The sequence below is a fragment of the Oryctolagus cuniculus genome, chromosome 8 (assembly GCF_051225735.1).
Source record: "Oryctolagus cuniculus isolate XC-2025 breed Fujian yellow rabbit chromosome 8, ASM5122573v1, whole genome shotgun sequence".
NCBI lineage: Eukaryota > Metazoa > Chordata > Mammalia > Lagomorpha > Leporidae > Oryctolagus > Oryctolagus cuniculus.
This window is the reverse complement of record NC_142874.1, coordinates 45,088,677-45,107,199: the sequence shown is the minus strand read 5'-3', so window position 1 is coordinate 45,107,199 and position 18,523 is coordinate 45,088,677. Positions and strand designations below refer to the sequence as shown.

Below are 18,523 nucleotides of genomic sequence, written 5' to 3'. Positions count from 1 at the left end.
TAGTGCAGAATCAGTACAGGTACCCTACAACCAAATTATTAATAATGACAATGCTTCTTCTTGTGTGTTTTGGGTGATGACCATGTTTTCTGAGCCAGATTATCAACAAGCATTTTCACCTTGAAATTCCCCAACCTGTCATGGTGTAAGATGAAAGCAATGCACATACACATGTGCTGGGGTTTGACTGCTTATCCCTTCTAAAACTCACGTGGAAACGTAATTGTCTCTGCAAGAGTAACAACAGGTGGGACCCATTAGAGGTGGTTAAGTCATGAGGGTGTGTGCTTAACACCATTGGAAAAAGGGCTTTCAGGTGTGCATTTCCTTTGCCTTGCTGCTTTGCTGCCATACAAGAGCAGCAGAGGATGCAGGGCTCAAGGTGCCATTTGGGGAAGACACCCAGCCCTCTCTGGACACCAGACCTGCCAGCACCTTGACCTGGGATTTCTCAGCCAGTAGGATGGTAAGAAATACTTTTCTGTTCTTTATGAATTACCAGTCCTAAGTATTATGGCAGCACAAAATGAAATAAAACATAAAATTGAGAAATATTAATCACTAAAAGAGATTTTCTTTTTACAGATTTATTTATTTATTTATTTGATAGGCAGAGAGAGAGCGAGAGAGAGAGAGAGAGTTCTTCCATTTGCTGGTTCACTCCCCAAATGGTCACAATGGCTGAGGCTGAGCCAGGCCAAAGCCAGGACTCGGGAGCTTCTTCCAGGTTCCCCATGTGAGTGAGGGGCCCAATACCTGGGCCATCTTCTGCTGCTTTCTCGGGTACAGTGGAGCATCTGGGACTTGAACTGGTGCCCATATGGGATGCCAGCTCGGCAGATAGTGCCTTTACCCACTATGCCACAGTGCTGGCCCCCAATTTCATTTTTTAAACTAATTTATAAATATAAAGAGAACAGATTCAATGTAGTTCATAGACGGAATTCTAAGACTACAATGATACTCTCCTTCCCTCCTCTATTTCTCCCTTCCCTCATTCCTTCCTCTCTCCTGCTTGCTTCTTGCTTCTCTCTGTTTCTCTCTCTTTCTCTCTGTCTCTGTCTCTCTCTCCTTATTTTCGTTTTCCTTTCTTTTTTAATTTTTGATATAACATATTTTTAAGTTACATTATACTCGAGGGGTAATACTTCCCTAAATGAAGATTTCAACACATAAAAAGTAAAAAGACCATAGTTCAGCATAAGTATAGGCAAGGGCTAAAAACAATAAACTAATGAAAATGTCAATTTCACTCATACACAGAAAATTTTAAAGTGGTCATAGGTCATTAAAACTATAGTAGTATATCAATTTTAAGCATGTGTTTGACAAAGACATTAAAACAAAGTTTGGGGGCTGGCACTGTGGCGCAGTAGGTTAAAGCCCCAGCCTGAAGCGCCAGCATCCCATATGGGTGCTGGTTCTAGTCCCAGCTACTCCACTTCTGATCCAGCTCTCTGCTATGGCTTGGGATAGCAGTAGAAGATGGCCCAATTCCTTGGGCTCCTGCACCCACATGAGAGACCTGAAAGAAGCTCCTGGCTTCCAATTGGCACAGCTCAGGCCATTGTGGCCATCTGGGGAGTGAACCAGTGGATGGAAGACCTCTCTGTCTGTCTCTACCTCTCTCTGTAACTCTGTCTCTCAAATGAAAAAAAAAAAAGTCATACACTGTTTAAAAAAAAAAAAGTTTGGCAAAACTGTATTTGCAGCAAGACTGAGACACATAGGCATTTTTGTTTCTTTTTGATTTCTGACTTCATTTTTTTTAAATTTTAGCTCTCACGTTTAAAGGGGGAACATGTAGTGTTCATCTTTCTGTGTTGGCTTATTTCATTCAACATCATGTCCTCCAGTTGTATCCATTTTGATGCAAATAATAAAATTTCATTCTTTTTATAGCTGAATAATATTCCAGTATGTGTGTGTGTTTGTATGTGTGTATGTGTGTGACCTTTTCTTTATTCATTCATCTGGTGATGGACACCTTGGTTGATTCCATATTTGGGCTATTGTGAACAGTGTTGCTATAAACATAGTGTTGCATGTATCTCTTTGATACAATATCTTCTTGTTTTTTTTTTTAGCTATATACCCAGTATTGGGATATCTACATCATAAGGCAAGTCTATTCTAAGTGTTTAAGAACTCACCATACAGTTTTCCACATGGCTGAACTAATTTACATTCTCACCAAAAGTGTGTAAGAATTAATCTTTTTGCTACAATCTTACCAGCATTTGTTACTTTCTATCTTTTGGATAACAACCATTCTAACAGGGGTAACATGATATCTCATCATGGATTTGATTTGCATTTCCCTGATAGCTAGAGATATTGAGCACATTTTCATATATTTATTGGACATTTCCATTTCTTCTTTGTAAGGAGATCTTTTGCCCATATGATCACCGAATTGGTTGTTTTTCTTTGCTGATTTTTTGAGTTGCTGATATATTCTGGATGCATCTTTGTCTCTGTCTCTCTCTGTCCATCTCTTTCTCTCTCTCTCTTTCAAAATAAATAAATCTTTTTTAAAAAGAAAGTTTATTTCCTTTTAAATTTCTTCAGCAACCCATTGATCATTCAGAAGCATTCAGTTCAATTTATATGTATTTGTAAACACCCTATTGTTCTTTTGTTATTGATTTCTAATTTTATTCCTTGTGGTCTGAGAATATACATATAATGATATATATGTATATATATATGTATATATATACATCTCTATATAAGATATGTGTAATTTCAACCTTTTTAGTGCTGAGGTTTGATTGGTGGCCTAACATATGGTCTGTCCTACAGAATGTTTCATGTGCTAATTCTGTAACTGTTGGGTGAAAAGTTCTGTAAAAGATTTTAAATCCATTAACTCAATACTATGGTCCAACTCTGATGTTTCTTTGTTGATCTTCTGTCTGGATGATCTGTCCATTAATGACAGAGCAATGTTGAAGACCCCTGGTATTACTGTATTGGAGTCTATCACTCCCTATACATCTAATAGTATTTGTTTTATATATCTGGTGGTCTTGTGTTGGGCGCACATATATTCATGTTTATTATACCTTCTTGCTGAATTGATAATTTTCTCAATATATGATGTCCTTCTTTGTCTCCTTTTACAGATTTTAATTTAAAGTCTGTTTTATCTGGTATGAGTACAGCTATTCCTGCTTGTTTTTCCTTCCACTTGCCTGGTATATGTCTTTCCAACCCTTCAGTTTCAATCTATTTGTGAAGTGAGTTTCTGTTGGTAGCATAAAGATGGTTCTCAGTATTTTTAGCCATTCAGCCAACGTAAGCCATTTGGCTAGTGAATTTAATCCATTTATATTCAAGGATATTGTTCATAAACTAAGAACTAACACTCATCTTTTTCTTGATTGGTTACTGATTGTACTTGCCTTATAAGTGAATTTGGTAGTGTCATGTGTTTTCATGTTTCTTATAATGTAGGACTACCTTCAGAATTTCTTATAAGACTGGTCTGGTGGTGGTGGTAAATTTTATCAGTTATATCTTATCTTGAAAATACCATGCTGGCACCGCAGCTCAATAGGCTAATCCTCTGCCTGCGGCGCCGGCACACTGGGTTCTAGTCCTGGTCAGGGCGCCAGATTCTGTCCCAGTTGCCCCTCTTCCAGGCCAGCTCTCTGCTGTGGCCTGGGAGTGCAGTGGAGGATGGCCCAAGTCCTTGGGCCCTGCACCCCATGGGAGACCAGGATAAGTACTTGGCTCTTGGCTTCGGATCAGCGCGGTGCGCTGGCTGCAGCGTGCTGGCTGCAGCGCACTGGCTGCGGCGGCCATTGGAGGGTGAACCAAAGGTAAAGAAGACCTTTCTTTCTGTCTCTCTCTCTCACTGTCCACTCTGCCTGTCAAAAAAATACCTTATTTCTCCTTCATGTTCAAAGGGTAGATTTGCTGAATATAATATTGTTGGTTGAAAGGTTTTGTGGTTTTTTTTGTTTGTTTGTTTGTTTTGTTTTGTTTTTTTCTCTTAAGAGCTTGAATATCTCATTGCACACTCTTCTGGCATGTGGAATTTCTGCTGAGAAGTCTGGTGTGAGTTCAGTTGGTGATTTTATTTTTTTATTACTATCTTCAGGATTCTGTCCTTGTCCATAACTTTTGACAGTTCGATTTCACTATGCCTAGGATCAGATCTTTTCTGGTTGAGACTGCTTGGTATCCTTTGTGCTTCCTGTATGTCCATGTAGGTTCATGTCTCTTTCAAGACATAGGAAGTTTTCAACTATTATTTATTTAGTAGATTCTCAATGCCTTTTTCTTTCTCTTCTTCAGGAATCTCTACAATACACATATTTGGTCAGTTAATGGTGTCCTATATTTCTCATAGGTTTTCTTTATTCTTTACTTTGCCCAATAGAGTTATCTCAAAAGTGTTGTCCTCCAGCTTAGAAATTATTTCCTCCATTTGGTTTATTCTGCTGTTGAGGCTCTCAGTAATATTTTTATGTAATTGATCAAATATTTCATCTCGAATTTCTGTTTGTTTCTTCTTAATGATTTCTATTTCCTTAGTGAATTTTTAATTCATGTCATCTATTGTTTTCCTCATTACTTTATGATATCCTTATTCTCTTGCATTGCATTGAGTTTCCTTGCAATCATTATTTGGAATTATATTTCTGTTGTATCATAACCTACTACTGGAGAATAATTGTGTTCTTTTGGAGGTGCCATGCTACCTTGTTTCTTCATGTTTCCCGTGTCCTTACATTGACATCTTCACTTCTGGAGTAATGGACTTCTATTTGAATTATGCTTTGATAAGAGTTTATAGTTTAGATGGAATGCAGGATATCACTTGCATTGTTGTTTTGACTTTGTTTCTAGGTGAACCCAGAAGTGTAGCCTCTGGGTTATTTCCTTTTACTTTAACCAATGTCAGCTATATCTCTAAGTAACACTATAGCAGCTTCAGCTTAAAGGGGTAAAGGGTTTATTTGAAGGGAATGTAGGCTTCCTGGAGTGTGTATCTCCAGTCCCCAGAGTTGGATGTCAGTTACACTAGGGACTGTGATAGCCAAAACCTTGTTCTTGATGCTGAGGCACACAAAAGGAGCTGTCCCTTATCTCATCGGTAAGCCTGTTTGACACTGGGGCTTGTAGCACCCATCGCTGTGGTTCCAGGATTGTTTGATATGAATGGAAACTTTCCCAAGTCCTACGATGAGAGTCTAACTGGTGCTGTGGCTTATAACACCAAAAGCCCCTGCTACAGAACTAGGTGATTTGAACTGAATTCTGCTGCAGTCCTACAGGGTGATTACAATGTATACAGGAGAGTTTGCACTCTCAGATATGGATCTAGAGAGGTGGAAGGAAGGCAGGTTCTTCCCTAGGTCCCACTGGGTAGATTACAGTGGGTTTGAGGAAATTCATACTTTTATACTGATTATTACAATCCTGGTGTTGAATGCTACAGTGGGGTCATTACCCAGATTTCCCAATGTAGGGGCCAGGTATTGAGGATGCTGGACGCCATCTGTCTACAGCAGAATGATGGAGTAGAGCACTCCAAAAATGATGAGTGAGTGTAGATTACTCAAAAGATCATAATACTAACAACAGTCCTAATTCTATAAGGCAGAGATGGAACTGCTCCTGGTTCTCACGTGGCATGCAAGGGTGATGCTGGTGTTTGTGTCCGAGGCTATCAGCACCGAGAGTTAGGAGGTACAGAGGGAACTTTCTCAGATCAGTTCTGGATTTTTTATGACTTTCTGTTCTTGCTGGCCCAGAGAAGCTTAGGGGAATCCTCCAGATCACAGAAAGTGAATGAGCATAGCTCCAGGGCTATGCACAGAACTCTCTGTTTCAGAATTCAGGGGGTCTGCTTCCATCTTGCCTTAAGTAGAAAGAAGTCTGTAAATAATCTGGTTACTGGCATGATGTCTCAGAGCACCGTCTCTCTAAGTAATTACCATCTTTTGGATGTTTATAAACTAAAGATTAGTGGAACTCTAGAGATCAGCAATAGAAAATTTTGGAAATTAACAAATATATCATTTCATTTATCACCACTGGGAACTCTTGGTAGGGGTTAAATTGACCCTGAGATATTATATGCTTAGACAACACAGACTCCTCAGGCAAAGTTGTCTGCTTTGTGACATTTATCTGAGACAAATCTTACTTTCAAATATTTATTGACAGCATCTGAGATTTCTAGTTAACTCCTTAGTTATCATCTTAAACTGTCTCCATAAGCTCAAAGCATTTTAAAAATTAAAGCCTGGGTGGAGCAGGTGATGTGGCATAATTGGTTAAGTCTCTGCCTGCAGTGTTGGCATCCAATGTAGGTACCAGTTCAAGTCCTGGCTGCTCCATTTTCAATCCAGCTCCATGCTAATAGTCTGATAAAAAGCAAAGGATGATGACCCAAGTCCTTGGGCCTCTGCACCTTCATGGGATACCTAGAAGAAGCTTCTGGTTCCTGGCTTCATCCTGGCCCAGCCCTGGCCATTGCAGCCATCTGGGGAGTGAACCAGCAGATGAAAAATCTCTCTCTCTCTCTCTCTCTCTCTGTCCTTCTGTTGCTGTGTCTCTGTCTTTCAAATACATAAATCAATATAAAAAAAAGAAAAACTAAAGCCTGAATGGTAAAATTTTATACTTTTTTTTTATCTTTGGTTAAGGAAGTTTTAGCATGGCAAGATGTACATGAGATACTACTTTGAGCCAATCTGAAAAGCACTGGCAGCATGCCTTAATTTGGAGGTACAGCTGGAGGTTATACACAGGGAAGAGATGGTGCATCGTCAGGAGCACATTCCCATCTCTAAACACTTGATTTTATCTTTCCAACAACTCATCTAAAAATATACATTCACTGAAAGCAATATATGCAAATAAAAATATTTAAAAGTAGAATCTACTCAAAAACAGGGAGTGGTAAAAATAGAAAATCTGTATAAACATTGACTTGTCAGGAGTCCTTCGCTGAAGACTACTGAAACTATCAGGCAACACAGGCACACTTCATTTCTTCTCAGACCAAAATCTCATGGTACACCATGTGCGCTGGTTTGACCTGGCAAAGGTAAAAAAAAAAAATCTCACAATACAAAGTACTAGTGGTGTGGATCAATGGGTTTCTCACCCATTGTTTTGAGTGCAAACAGATGTAAACACATTGGGAAGTAGTATATGAAAAAAAAAATAGGTCTATACATAGTTCCTTAAGATATATTAATAAATGTTATATTTGAAAATGGATTTCACAAGAGTTCTGAGTAAATCTGTTTGTGGGAGATGAGCAGTAAAACCATAAGAGAGTTAAAACTTCATCTTCTGTCTTCAAAATATCAACAGACAATATCTAAAGATATAAGTCAATAAGCATTCCCCTTAGAAACATGAGCAAAAATGGGAAGGTGAATGTGACTTCCTTCAGAGAATGGAGATGAGTCTTTAGAAGGTTTAGGGACAGGAAACTGTTGTGTTTTCATTATAAGACTTGTAGAAATATTTGACTTCTGTAGTTTTGTTCATGTGTAATTTTGATCATCATAAAAATAATTTTATAAGTATTAATGACATGAGTCAGTGTGATTAGCTTCTAAAGCTTCCTATTAGAACAAAAAAAGTATAACAAAGTATGTTACGAAACCATGAGACTGGTCCAGTAAGTCTTTATTAACTAAGTGGCTGTGGAATTCAGCAGCTCCTTTCACTCTAGAGTTGCCTCAGGATCACGGCAGAGGGGATCACTGACATTTGTCCCTTTGTTAGGGGGCAGAGAGAAGGGCCCACTGTAAAGAATATGGAAGAGTGAAGTAGTCATTTGGACATACGTTGTGAATGGAAATGCCCTTCTTCAGAACATACATGATGAAAAAAATTCCCAGGGGGAGACTCAGAAAATCTTCTAACAGAGGATGGCAGGTATGAACCAGCATAGCAAATAAGGAACCTTTTATTTTATAGAGTAGTGGATGATCACCAAGCAGAAGTCTCTAGTGCAGCATTCATGAGTATCTATTGCATTCTCTTACTGACAAATATGAAGACACAAGAAAAGTACATGGAAAGGAGGATATTCTTTACCCAAGAATTCTGTGCATATCCATGGCTTAAAACAGCACAGTCAAAACCTCCCACGGGAATACAAGACAGAATGCTGGAGAACTTAAAGAATCGGTGAGAAACGGAAGAGGAGTCACAAGAGAGAAGAGAAGGAGAAGAGGAGGAAGAGCAGATGGAAAGAGAGAATGATTTAAGCCTTCAGTGGGTCTCTTGGGATCCTTGAGAATGTTTTGGGAAGTATCTAAAAATAAGCTGCACACCATACTGGATAGCATCAGATACCATCTGAGGGAGCAGGAAGAGAGTTTGTGTGAGGTTCCTTCCAGTGGTTGCTAACCTAAGGAAGAATGAGCTAATATCTGTGAGTGGCTCTCTGTATACACACACATTACCTTGAGTTTGGAATTCTAGAGGGGACTACTAATTCTCCCCTGCCAAACTTGAATAAAACAATCATGCTTTTTCTACTGTCAAACTCTAACAGCTTTTAGATTATACAACAAGATATAAGAATGTTCCATTGAAAGAATGGCAACATTCGAAAAAGAAGAAACAAATCACTCCTCACACTTCTGCCTCCCAGCCATCCTGTAGTCTTACCATGATTTCCCTCATCCCAGTGTTAGAGCTGCTTCTGGAAAAGGCAACATTAGCTCCTGCACCCAATCCCTTGAATGTACAGCTGAGCTGAAATCTATAGCAATGCAGGGCTACCTCATTCCACCTTGCACTGTTTCTCTCCATTTCCCCAGATCTCACCTTCTACCTCTTCTTCACTTAGCTTTCTAGAACCATATAAGATATCATTCCCCCCTTTTTTCAAAACCCAAGCTCAATGCCACCTGTTTTCTGAAGATTTCCATGACTTCTTTGGGCAGAGTTCATTAATTTTGGTGCAATGTGCCTGTAATTTGCTACAGTACCATTGCATTTGCATAATTACATGGCAATTATCTATTTACACATATATTTCTCCAGAGAATTTGAGTTCCTTGGAGGCAGAAAACATATCTGACTTACTTCTTTTTTTTTTTTTCCTTGCCACATCTCACAGTTCCTGATGCAGCAAAATGCTTCAAGAAGGTTTGCTGAAGTTACTAATGAATGAATGAGGAATGGAGATTTTCATGTTGAAAAGAGAGAAGGATGTTAGAGAATATTCTGAGTGCTTAATTGTAAATCACAGTCAATCTGTGATTTATAGAGCAGTGGGTGAAAGGTTTCATTCTATTCGGCTGGTCTCTTCACAATTCATGAGGTATTTGTCCCTGTGTCTGTCCCAGTTATCCTTGTAGCCAAATATCCTTTGTTTCTATTACAAGTGCATTGTGTTTGTTGGGTCACTAACTGCTTTTCAGACAAGGAGAAGTAAGCCCAGCCTTGAAGAACAGGAAAGAATAGGGAGAGTGAAAGAAGACAGAAACCAAATACAAAGAAAATTGCCATTGTGAGCATTTGATATTAACCTTTTAAAATGATGGATTATCCATTCCAAGCACAAATATATCAATCAGGGGAAATTATAGAGGCAAGGGATATGACAGCAGCTGTGTGGTTTGTCTAATGATTCTGGACCCCCAACATTTCTCAGCGTGGTAGCGAAGAAGATGAGGACTAGGAATTATGTGAGGTTGTGAGAAGAATACAAATGTCTTGCATATCAAGGAAAAAGAAAGACCATAAAGATTAAGGCTACAAAAAGTTGCTAACAAAAAGGGTTCTTCTGAATTTTTGAAAGAGTTTTCTTCATTGTCATGATATTTCACTATAGGAAACATTCCAAATTTAGGACTTTATGACTTCATTATTAAGAAAAACATGAAAGTTTTTAGTTCATAGACAATGAATTATAGGGAATATATATATTAATTTATTCAATACAAGCCATTAAGGAACAATTAAACACTGTGACTGAATAGTACAAACTGTGAATTGCCTGTTGTTAAATGTTTAGAAAAGTTTTATCTGAGATTGTAAAGGCTTATCTCTGTCTAGCATTATATTGGGTGCATATCTGGCTTTCCATAAATGTTAAAATTAATTTATGGTGTTTAGACAGAGGATTGAATATAAAAAATAAACCATTGAAACCTAATTCATACCTGGTGCTTTTGGATGTCCAAATTTGATTTTCAATAAAAAATAGACCTAGGTTTGGTAAGAAAATATATAATTAAAATATTTATAATATGCAGAGTTGGTTAAGTCCTAGGCAGATAATGGGGTGGACAGAAGGTGACTACCATAAAGGAGGAAGGCAGTATGATCACAACAGTAAGGCACTTCCAGATCTTTTAGTCAATTTTCCAGAATAATAGCAGGAAAAAGATCAAAAGAATACAAAGATAAATAATGCAATGATTGGTTCCTTCCCTTAATAGACTATTATAATGAGTACCATATAGCTGCATTTCCATCTAAGCAATTGTTTCCTAATCCATTCAATGAACAAAATTTGAGTATCTTTTAGGTGCCAGGAACTGCTGACTCCAGGTACATGGGCTGTATCAGCAAGTACTCAGGAAACAAAGATTACTGCCTCTGTATAGGCTAATGCTCGCAGAAAGATCATTTCTGGAGGAGCAAGTCTTTGTAAGGCCCAGAATGTGCAAAATGCTTGTTATTAAAATTCACATTCTGTTTCCATCTTTGCAATTGCCAATCTACCTATTTTCCTGAAGTTAGGGGTTTAAAAATGTCAGAGGTCATGTGAAATACACTTAACACTAAGTCAACATATTTTAAAGCAATTTTTAAATCATAGCATCAAACTCTTACTCCAAAGGATATAATCTTCTGTTAAACATATATTTCCATCAAATCCTAGTCATTCTTTAAGGCATAATAACAACTGTGATAATTTACTCATATTTTGAATTGATAAAAGCCAGTTCAGGGAAAATTTTCTTTAATTTTATTGGTCACAGAGCACAAACCAATTATAAATTTTCAACCCTTCTAGAGAGATGAAAAGTCCATGAACTATAACTTCTGTCAATACTGCATTAACTACTGCAAAGATCAGAAAAAAAAATAAAAACCTCACAGAATGGAAACTAGAGGTCTGTCCATTGCAATGTTGCTTCCCTGAGATATTTAGATATGTAGCTTGAGCTTGTAATATAAAAGCTTTACATTCATAAATTAGAGCAAGCAACATAGAACAAATAGCCTTCAAATATTTGATATTTTTTCTTGACATCAACCACTGAAAACCTTGTTTTTGAGAGGCAGAGAAACAAAGATAGAGAGAGGGAGAGTGAGAGGAAGAGGGTGAAGGAGGAGTGTGGGGGGAAAGAGAGAGAGAGAGATCCTATCCACTGGTTCAATCACCAAATGTACACAAAGGGTGGGACTGTGCCAGTTGGAAGACAGGTGTTGGGAACTCAATCCGGTCTCCCACATGACTGGCAGGGATCCAGTCACTTGAGCCATCACTTGTTGCCTCCTATGATATGCATTGGTGGGGAGTTGGAATCAGGAAATGGAGCTGGGTGTTGAACCCAGACACTTCCATATAAGATGCACCTTAACAGACATCGTAACTATAAGACCAAATGACCACCGTGAAAATTGTTTTAAGTTCAGGGAATGTTGATCATCTTAATGAGTCGTTCTTTGTAACAATGCAGAACTCAAGAGTTTATATAGTCATGTGCACAGGTTTCACAATAGAGAACCTTGAAATTATTAGCAATAACTACTAGTGTTTCAAAGCTTATTAAGTGCAAGTAGTGAGCTTGGAACCTTGTGTGAAGGCTTTTGTTTGATACTCACTACAGTCCTATGAAGTAGGTCTTTCATGGACTAGGACTTCAAGACTCAGATTAGGTGAGCACCAAAACATTACTCAAACCTGGGTACAACCCCAAAGTTCATATGCTTTCCACAACACAACACTGATTTTGAATGGAAAGATGAGCAATATATTTGGTTTCACAATGCATGGCTTTATAGGAGCTTCTTTGTTAAGTACTTAGCACTTTGGTACTGGGACCCAAAAGCTGGTTGTCAACCTAAAACCATTAATAAATTTTAAGGAACTGGAAAACCTACTAGGATGACAAGTATTTTCAACACAGTTTATACAATAAAATAATTATTTTTTTCTTTTTTGGTAAAACAGGCAAGCAAATAGGCAAACAGAGTACTCATTCAAGCTATTGTGTCTTAGACTGTATTCTGGGCAGCAAGTCATCAATTAGAGTACAAAAACTGTAAGTTCATATGAATGCTTCATAAAGGGTATTGTGAAATTCAAGACCACAGAAAGGGAAAATGCTTTAAAATTGAACCCATTGCAATATTACATCTTTTAAAACTCATATTGTTTGGACAGTGTATAAATAATAAACAGAAAGTAGAGGAACCCTGGGCCAATAACAAGCATAAGTTTCTGGGCTGCGTGAGCTTGTGCTTGATGATTTAGATTTCTACTGTATGTTTCCTTATAAAGAAAATTGTATTTTTTAACATAAAACCTCAGCAGGCATGCACTTGGCTAACAAGGGGAAAACTGTGTCCCAGTTTTCCATAATACATTCACAAAGGGATTTGAAACAACCAAGTAACTGCAGAAGGAAAACTAAAATATGTTGTTTCCTGGCATTTTTTTTAAACAAACACTGAAGTTCAAGCACTATAGCTATTCAGCTCTTTAGAAACAACATAAACAGTGGCCTATTTCTACCCCCTACAAGCTCTGAATCAAATTCAGTCTTCCTTTTCTGTTGTAATTTTTCCTGTCTACTCCAGATACCAGGAGCTCATGAGGCAGGGGAACCAGACTTGCACCTCAGTTGTATTTCTACAGTAGCAATATCAGGGCCAAAGCCTTCATCTTATCTCATCTGGTTGAAAGATCTTACATAATGTCTTCCTTTCTACTCTGCATATTTTATAGAGAGGCCCTTTACTTCTGGGGGGAAATCTGTCACGTCTCCCATGTTCTTTTTCCTCAGAAAAGGAAGGAGCATACCCAACAAGGATATGGTTGACATATTTGTCTTCTGTGCACGCAAAGGAAAGAAATTCTTTTTGAGTGGTGTTTTGATTGATGAGGGCCTCCTGGGATGTCAAAATGCATCATGTGGTCTGTGTGCTCAAGGACCCTTGGGGGAACAATCCCACTGTGCCTGTCAACAGGCTGCTTGTGAACTGCAACAAAGAAAGATGTGCATGGAACTGCTTTGTGGTCCTGGGATGAAATGTGCACAACTTTCTGTGGTCCTTCTCAGTCAAGATATTTGCATGGTTTTGTCTGAAATCCTTCTTGCCATCATCAAATGTCTCTTTTAAAATTCTGCTTTCAAGAAGTAATAGAGTAGTGTGAGAGAGAGAGTGAGACTGATCACCTGAGTAATATCCCCTCGTGGGAATATTTTTAAATAGTATCATAGCACAGTAGACCTGATGATCCAGAAAGAAGCAATTTCAAATATGGTCATGGAACTCTTGAAGGAGATGATATAGAAAACGTGTCACTCTACTGAGTCCATTGACACGCTTACACTCAAGCCTAATAATTTTGAAGGGGGCAGTGCAAACACAGCTACAGACAAGGTCATGGGCTCTTTCCTCTTACCAAAGGCCCTGAGCAAGCCGGGAAGCTGAACAGCAGGTGGTCCATACTGACAAGGGCTGTCAACCCCATTGATACTGGGGCTCACTTGTGTATTGGAGGGTGAGTGGGGGATGAAGGCAAAGTTAACCAGAAAGATCTTTCAGAACACTTAAATGAAACAAAGGTTATTTTTGATGTTTTGAATTGTATTTGTGGGTGTTTAATACCTATTTTAAATAAGAGATGCGAATTAATTCTTATCTGCAGTGCACTGGAGGTTTGTACCTTAATTGATGGAGGTTAGCAGAGTTCTGTAGACGAAAGCTAAAGAGCATGGTACATGCAAAATATTTTCCAAATATAAATCTAAATATAAAACTTCTCTTGCAAATAATTTGTATCAGCAGACTTCGAGCTAGGCATTAAATCTTTGATCTGGTTTTTAATTTTCCAGGTGTAATGCCACAAGTTCAAAATGGATGATCTTTAAGGTCCCTTTTAACTTTAGTGTTTTGTGATTCTCATTATTTAGATAGAGATTGAATTTTGGAAATAGGAGAGTTTTGAGTGGGTGATATACAAATGTTTTTTCTGACAAGCAGGGAGGCATTTTTTAAACAAAGAAATCGACTTCATTTACTAAATACTTATTGTGTGCCAGGCACTATAAAAGCCAGCTTCATATATTTTTTCATATGCATCTCCAAAATGTTCTCTGAGGTATACATTGTTAGATTCCTCATATAGGGAAACTGAAGCTCAGGAAATTAAATACATTGCTGAAAGAATACAGTACAAAGAATGGGTAGATCAGAAGCTCAAACCCATTTCTCTCTGCTCTTAGTCAAGACCAGCCTGTCTCTGCTGTGGCTTCTCAAGTCTCAATGGTCTGGGGAAAATCTTCACTTACTTGTACACACTGTCCTCTCTCCCCAGGCATCTCCTGCTGTCCCCTCAGCTCATGGCCAAGCTTCTTTTCATCTCCAAGAACCTGTAACAGAGAAACGAAAGCCTCATTTTTCCTTGGTGTCTGTGCTCAGACATCTGTGCAGGCAAGATGCGACAAAGCATTCTAGTTCTAAAACAACGTAAATTTTCTTTGGAATTTTAACCAGGTTAGCGTAGGCCTCCAGATTCCTGTTTCTGGCAGGATCTTGTATCCTTTATACAGGCCCCAGTAGACAGGGGCAGGACCTTCTCCTTCACCTAGGATCCACTAGCAAGGATGCCTCAGATGGGTAGGTGTGGGGTGGCTCTTTCTTCTCCCCTCCCTTTGTTCCTTTGCCCACCATGCAAGCAATTAGTGCAATTGAATCCCTAATAAGCCAATTTAGTCCAGCCCACAGAGCTATTCAGTTCTTAATAAATCAATTAATTCAGCTCACATTGAGGAGACTGTCATGTTTACAATATCACAGTCAGTATCTACATATTTCTGTAAGCAAGAAAATTGTAAGGAGGTAAGAAGTATTTTTAGAAAAAAATCTTATCTTTCTCTTTGCTGTGGAAGAGCTGGTTGTTGGCCTAATGTTACTGCTGCTGCTGCTGCTGCTGCTGCTGCTGCTGTTACTGTTGAAATCTTTCCCCTAACCAGAGGTCTAAAAATATGACTTGGTCTTTTCCAAGATGGGGAATGAATGAAGCACACAGTGCTTTGAATACATTTGGAGCAAAGGTCCTAAACAAAAGTAGAGCAATCCTTTTGTAACATTGTGTCTCAATGCTTTCCCTTCCACAGCCCCTATAGGGATAGGTGGACCCATTTAAAGAATATAGCATCCAAAACTTATTTTCAAAGGACTGTTGGTTGGTAGGAATCATCATTACCTGTTCAGTCTCTTTGTATGCCTTCAACAATGTGAGCAAAGTAAAGATTAATCTTACTAAATTGAGATTTGAGATTTAGGTCTCCAATATTCCCATAGCACCTATCTAAAATAGAGAAAGTTTGGAATCCACATGTGTAAACCAGATTGAGGATATCCTTGATAAATGGCGCTAATAGATTGATAATGTGGTGTGGTTGCTCATATCGCCCACTGGTGTAATACCTAGTGTGAGAGGCTGATGTTCCTGCTTGTCTCTGCTTTTTTCCAGATAATTGGGCTTAGAAGGGAAGCCAGTAGACTCCTATTAGACTACAATTTTAAGAGAAGTAGTTCCAGACTTTAGTGTATTCTAGGAAGAGTATCAAAATGGTAAGTGGTTTAGAAACCCTGCTAAATGAGAAGTAGTCCAGTTATTTGTTTAGACAAGGGAATTCTTGTTTGGGAGGAGAGAGTCCCTCCTCTGAGAAAAGTGGAGCCATGCAGAGGAACTTAAAACATGTCAGTGCTTTCAGGTAGAAGAGAGAGCAAACTTACTCAATGTGACCCCACGGATAGAAGTGATGTCAATGAGTGCAAACAGGAGAAAGCCAGCTTGCAACTAAGTATAATGCTACACTGCCCAACAGCTATAGCTCTGCAGGCGCATAAGACATGGGTGCCCTGTCTCTAGAGATGCATCAGCAGAGACAACGTCCAGGTGGCATGGAAGTTGAAGGGTTGATTTGGGGGGGGGTGAGATGGGGATAACTAACATTCAAAGTGTCCTTCTGTGAAAGGAAGACCACAGTTCTACGGTTTATATCCTCCATAGACACATGATCTATATTTGTGTGATTTTCTTGAAAACAGCTTGAGCTTAATAACAAAGAATGAAAAATCTGAAGGACGGCATGGTGGCGATGCTGCGCTTTGATTGCTGCAGCAGGAACTCACCCTCCGTGCTGGCCTCTCCCTCGAGGCAGTAGATTTCCCCCCACTCTGCAGAAGTGCCTAAAAGCCAGAGTCTATACATGTTGACATAGCACCAGATATTGGACAACTATGTATCTCTTTGAGAACTATTTCCACAGAAGCTGTGCAGAAGACTGTGCACCCAGGCTGCCACATCGGGTAAGGCCATTGGGAGAGTTTAGGAAATTTCAAAACAAATCTCCTTGCGGAAGTATAATGGAACTGCTATTTTTTCATAATCATTTCAACTAATTAAAAAGTAATATAAGGCTCCATTATTAGCTAGAAAAAGCATATGGGATTTCTTTAGGATATAACATTTTATGGTTTGAATTTATCATGAAAGACACACCCAATATTATGCACTGAAATAATGAGAGGCAGCTTTTTCCCTTTTGAGAGTCCTAATGATTTTATTTTGTTTTCCTTTAGGTTTTAATCATTCTCCATGGCTTAAAGGTGAATTAAATTGCCCCAGTGTTCAGCTCTTTGTTCATGCAAATATATAACATAAAATCTCTTTGTAAATTCTGTTGTGAACATAAAAATCTAATTTCAAATTTTTACTTGCCACATATTTCCAGAGATAACATCACAACTACCGATTAGTTGTATTCTTTTTCTAATCTGGTTGAAATAAAGATCAAAAATTGCCGATTGTCAAAAGGAAATTTATAATCTTGGAAGTTTCAAAGGTTTTCCATGGCAGCTATGCTTTATAAAGATCCAGGCTTTTTTATGTCATAAGTAACACAGCATGATTACTCTCTAAATCCTATCTATTTTTCAGATACAGCAATTTTCACCTCTTTGAACTAGAGTGTATCATTTCCCTTACTCTAAGTTATGCCACAGTAATGCCTGACTCCCTAATATCTGCCACTTAAAGCAGCAACTGTATACGGCCTGTCCCCATTACACATGCACTGTGGGTTAGTCCATCTGGAAGACCTGCTCCCTTACTTTTTCAGTGACCCAAGCTGATTGAACAGCCCCCATCTGAACCCCAATCTTGGTTCATGCAGAGGCAAAAGAGAAGGCATATCATCACCACGTTCTATTGGCCAATTCAAGCCCCAGGATGAATGTCAGTCCATGGTGTAAGGAAAGAGAGGCAGACGCACTTGGCTACTGAATGCAGTGTTAGAAGCATTAAAGGAATGACTAAAATGTATCACAGTCATTGTGATCAAATACATCCTGGAAACATTTTTCTAGACTTTGCTCCTTCTCAACTATTTGACAGATTTGATCAATTGAGGGATTTTACCAAGTCACCAATATTTCACCATTTCTTATTTTGTCATCAGCCTTTGATAACCTCAGATTATTTGCCTGCAAAATGGCAGTTCAATAAACTTTCCCTGTGAGTTACTAGGGAATATGATACTTTATGCTAAGCTTTTTTTCCCCTATAGTGAAAGAACACAGTACCATACAAATCCCCCACATGAATTTTTTCTCATTAACGCTTCACAGTAAATGGATATTAATTCATGTTACCATAAATTACAATGGAGCACATAAACTGCTATGGAATTGCACCTTGCAGCTACATGAATACCTGGAGAGTTGCTGGGGAGTAATGTGATTATCACAAGCAACACCAGAGGAAGTAATATAATTTGTTGCCTACTATGAAATGCTATCCCATTTTTCTTAGAAGCTTGGCAGGTTAAATAAATTTCTGTAAAGTCAATTTGTCAGTTTTTTTTTTTTAACAAAATTCACCATTTCCCCCTTTCCTTTCTCACTCTGAGACCTTCAACAAGCAGGTGTAAAAACCAGCAGGCAAACTGAACTTGTTGAGGAATTCTTTGAGAAAGCTTTCAGAATTGGCAAGGCTGGCTATATTCTGGTATAACATTTATGAGTATGGTCTCATTAATTTATGATTTGTTACTTTAAAGTACACTTTGCAATTTAAATTACAATTCTGTTGGCACATAAATAAATGGAAAGAGGGAAGGAGAAGGAGAGATGTAGGAGGAAAGAAAGAGAGGGGGTAGTTTTAGGGAGCAATGCAATTATTTCTACTAGTAATGTAACTTTATCAAAGCTCAGGGGATTAGAATGCAAGCTGATAAGAAACTGACTTTTTCCCATCATCAAAAAGTAATACCAG

At 38.4% G+C, this 18,523-nt stretch overlaps 1 long non-coding RNA gene across 2 annotated transcripts; it reads left to right on the top strand.

The window, feature by feature from the left end:
- Positions 1-301: 301 nt before the first annotated feature.
- Positions 302-17,040, top strand: LOC149125001 (uncharacterized). Of its 2 annotated transcripts, XR_016212543.1 has the most exons (4): positions 302-466; positions 15,716-15,816; positions 16,297-16,557; positions 16,831-17,040. It is a non-coding gene; the product is annotated as an uncharacterized LOC149125001 (long non-coding RNA). The 2 variants fall into 2 exon arrangements; XR_016212544.1 differs by lacking the exon at positions 16,297-16,557 and having other exon boundaries at positions 16,831-17,038.
- The last annotated feature ends 1,483 nt before the right edge of the window (positions 17,041-18,523 follow it).